Here is a 5000-nt window from a genome sequence, read left to right on the forward strand (position 1 = left end):
AGTTCACACAAACATGCACGCACACACACACACGTACAAACACACACACACATCCACACACACACATACAAGTTCACACACACACACACACACACACACGAGTGCGCTTGTGCGGCCGAGATGTTCCCCAGATGTTGGGCAGGAGGGGGATATAAATAGGCCGACAAAGGCCATGACTAGCGAGTCGTTAAGTCCAGCTGAACGCGATGAGAGGCTGGTGGTGGGCTGTCCACATGCATTACGGAGACACTACACACGTGCACGCTCATCTGTGGGCGTGCACGTTTCGACTCAACCAACCGGAGGAGTTGATCTATGAACCTGCCAAACATCGTCATGTAACCGGCCAATCAGATCAGATGTATCCATCCCTCCACGCATCCAACCAACTCTATCTGTCAACCAGCCAAACCTCTCCATCCGTCCAAATATATTCGTCCATCTGTGTGTGTGTGTGTGTGTGTGTGTGTGTGTCACTGCGATGCAGCGGAGTAGGTGCATGGGGACACTTGTAACCGGTTCAAAGAACTGGAAAATACTGGCTTGACAACGCGAAGACCATAAAATACAAACCGTAGTTCTTCATGGAGGTAATCTGATCTCCAGTCCTATCGCATCCTGGAGGAATGTAACATGAAACTAGGGTATTGAATCACACACGCGCACAGGCACAAACACACATACACACACACGGGCTCACACACATACACGCACACACACACACACACACACACACCCTAAAGTGGGGTGCCTGTTTTGCCTTTTATCGTGGGGGTCAAAGCGACTGGGTTAGGGCGGGCTGGGGTCAAGGCGTAGGGCTATATCTGCTGAGGTTCTGCCCCAGCTTCCCACGGCAATAAACATCTCAGGCCGAGGTGTGTATCGCCATGGAAACCCTCGGCCCGTGCTCCGGCCTCCAGCGTTAGGATGCCCTCGTTAGGATGCCCTCGTTAGTGCTGCGAGGAGACGGGGCCGCGAGTGGTGCCTATACCGACCGTACGTTTTGAGGAGTTGCTGAGAAGGTAGGGGTTGGCCAGCTCAAGAACGCATTACAGGTGGGGCCTTGAGACATGGCCGTTGAGGAATTAAATCCAGAACCGTCCCTCTGAGTCAAACCCCGTAACCAGACCCTCCAAATCCCGCCCAGAAAGCTGCATCTTAATTTAGCATAGAGCTTAAATTAGCTTTAGCTTTATCAGTCTCTTTTCTATGTTTGCTACTGTATATGTAACACAAGTTTACGTCATTTATACAAGTAAAGTATTTAGAAGACACCTAACCAACTAACTATAACTTTAACTATAACCACAAAACTATCTTTTACAAAGGGTCTTGAGCCCACCATGTGGCCCGTGTGTTGAGGTGGACACGAATCCGGGGAGGGAGAACACATTGAGAAAGGAACAAAAACAACAAGGAGGCATAACACACAAGAAGGTCGTTCCCGTCTGCCGCGGCGATTGGGAGTGGGACGTCCGCGTGGGTCCAGAACACATTCTACCCCCCAAAGCAAAACGAGGACAGGGTGGACGTCCCCATCAAGACACTTTTTACCAGAGTGTGTGAAAACACAGCGTGAACGAAAGAGGACAGAATCACAACGGGTTGATGGATAGAAGGGAGGGAGGGCGGTCGAGGTGAGGTCATTGGAGCCTGGCGCCGGACAAAGGCTGGAGAGAGGGAGTGTAATAATGATGTGGCACAGCGACAAAGGGAAGTGGGGAGGAACGGACGGACTGACGTACAGGCGTGTGGACAGAGGTTAAGAGAGGAGGTGAGAGAGAGAGCGGCAGAGAGGGGTAAAGGTTGAGGGAGACATTAAGAGAGAGTGGAGAGGTTGAAAATGAGTCAAAAGTGAAAAATTGCTCTTCTGGGATTACCGAAGAGTCATTGCCTCCGCCCTCTCCTCCTGCCTCCCGACAGAGAATGACAGAGAGAGCTAAAAAGAGGAAGAAATGTCGAGGAGAAAGAAAAAAAAACGAAGAAGACAGAAAACAGGACTGTTATTGTTGCCAGGTTCGGAATGGTTCTGTTTTGGCAGGTCGAAATGTTTTGTTTTTAGGACCCAGGACAAGTGGAGACTCACAGGGCAGCAATCGGCCAGTGGAATTTGTTATTGAACACGTCACACACACATAAGCACACACACACACACACACACACCACATGCTTAGGCACATGCACACATATTCGCAAACACACACACGCACACACACACACACATGCACAGCACAGCAGATGTGTCGCAGGTCCCTGGCGAGCAGGTTGGGGATGACAGAGGATACAGAGGAGATGAGGAGAGGAGAGGAGGAGTAAGGAGAGCAGAGATGAGGAGTGAGGAGAGTAGAGAGGAGAAGAGAGTAAAGAATAAGGGGAGGGGGTGAGAGTAAAAAGGAGAAGAGAGATGAGGAAATAAAGGAGTAGTGAGGGAAGAAGAGAAGGAGGGAAGAGAAAGCAAAAGCAGTGAGAAAGGAGAGAGGAAAAAGGAGAAGAGCCGAGAATGGAGAAGAGATGATGTTGATGTACAAAACAAAAAAATGGGAACAGGAACAGAATGTACAGCGTGTTTAACGGAAAGGGCGAGGTCATAGGTCAGAGGTCAGGAGCGAGGTATACCCCCCCCCCCCTCCCCGCTGGGGATAACTGTCAGGTGATCCTCACCCTTATTGAGTCCATGTGTGTGTGTGTGTGTGTGTGTGTTTGTGTGTGAGTGAGTGAGTGTGTGTGTGTGGTACGCAGAACCAATCTATTAAACCCCCCACGATACACGCCTTGACATTTGCACGCACACACACACACACACAGACACACACACACACACACACACAGACCCTCTCTACTGTCTATAAACGACAGGACAGTATATCTATCCACATTTATCCATCTATCTATACTCTTTATCTCTCTCTCTATCCATCAGCGTGTCCATGTATCTATCTATACGTCCATCCATTCTATAGATCAATGTACAGTATGGATGGATGAATGACAGTGACATGATGGCTCTACTCAACACCAACCCTGTCGTCGCATCCACCCATTTCAACGATCCCACGCGCACACGCACACACACACACGCACACAAACACACCTTGCGTCAGCACGTCGGCGCTCCTTTGTCCGACCAGTTTTCGTTTTTTCTCCAAAACTGTATGACATTCATCCGACACTCAGGGAGGGGGAAGTGGTTTAACAAAACATTGATACATGGCGCATTATCGTCATGCGGACTGCCCACCGGTGGCATGTTAAGCAATCGGTGGGCAACAGTTTGAACCAGCCATCAGCACACTCACTCAGGATAAACGTCACCTAACAGGTTAGTAGCATTGTATTTATTTAGATTACAGTTTTTTTGCCCGTTGCTTCAACACGTTTTGCAAAACTTGGCTCATTGTGTGAAAACTCAACACACAAGCAAATAAGACGAAATATACCATTCACATTTATGTGAAATTGAGACTCTGCTATCGAAACCTAACAATCCTTTGTCAAAATGTCACTGATGACAAAAATGATACACACTTGTATCGTCTGAATACACTTTCAGGTCAGCAGCAACACACTAGTCTACTTCATATAAAACACTGCAGTCAATCATGTTCACTGCTTTTATTCACTTCCGAAGAAGGCACGTTTTCACAACAACAAAAAAATCAAATGCTCAATATTGTACATTATGCGGTACTTTACTGAGCAGTAAATTCAGTTTAAGCAAAAATACAACAACAATACACCACTGTACTGTAAACACAGAAAAACACGGCAATTGTGCATGGGTGGGCTTATGGATCCTCGCCTTGTTTGCCTATCTCAATGTCTCCCCAGGCCTGTTCCATTGCCTACAGAAGAGGCATGCGGGCATGTGGTTGGCGGTCATATACGCGCCATCCTCAAGTCGAAATGTATTCTGCTATAGGGTTTCGAAATGGTGAGTAAGGGGGCAAGTATAGGACTTCAAATTGTTAATGGTTTGTGAACCAGTACTGGACAAAACAGCTCGATGGAAACAAACATTATCCCAGACAACAACATACCTGGGCTGCTCTGATCTGTCCTGTTCAGCTGCATCATGAAGTGCATCTAGAGATGTGATGATATGCTGGGTATTGTAGGCCCTATTTTTGCATGATGGTGCAGTTACCCTCAAAGGCTTATGGAGGCACACAGTGATACATTTCCCCCCCGCGCTGCCCCGGGACGTACACGATGGCCCTTTGGCCTTTTTGTAGCTGGCTGATTGCGGTTCAGTTGTGTAAATAAGTGTTTTCAGGTGTGTTGTGGCAACCCGGCACGTTGAGCGAACCAACTCCTCCCAAACAGGACACCATTTCGTTGGGAAAATGCATGTTTATAATGCATGTTTATTCCAGAACATAAAAGTCTCTCCAAAACACAAATAACGTAAACCTTGGGAGGAATCAACGGTCCCCTCCTTCGTGGGTGGAATCCCGTCACCCACGAGGACCGGTCTCTCCGTGCAGGAGCTCCAGGGCTGGGAGAGCCCAGAATGAGTGGAGAAGCGCGCTATTTAAGCCCTGCTTCTCCACTTGTGCCTCAGGTGCTCTGCATGCCCGGGCCGGGTTGCCACAGTGTATCCAAGTATTTTCCATTTCCCAATGTGTTTTGTATTTTTTAATGGATGTGTTTTCCCAATGGCATACTGAGATTTCCTTTTTGAAGTAAGTGTCTTGTATGAAATGGTGTGTAGTGTGCAGTAGCAAGTGTGTTGCACAATTGCAACTAAAGTGCAAAGCAGCGCTTTTGTTTAAGGAATGGTTACATGTGTTTAAGGTATAGTAACAAAGACTTTAAGTTGTGTGTGTGTGTGTGTGTGTGTGTGTGTGTGTGTGTGTGTGTGTGTGTGTGTGCACGACTGCATGAGTGAGTGTGTGTGTTTGTCGGCATGAAAGAGTGTGTGTCCCTGTGTGTGCGTGTGTGTGCGAGTGTGTGTGTGTGTGTGTTCCACTTCATGAAAGAGTGTGTGTGTGTCGCCATGA

This window comes from Gadus macrocephalus, chromosome 4, assembly GCF_031168955.1.
Source record: "Gadus macrocephalus chromosome 4, ASM3116895v1".
In the NCBI taxonomy this organism is placed as follows: Eukaryota; Metazoa; Chordata; class Actinopteri; order Gadiformes; family Gadidae; genus Gadus; species Gadus macrocephalus.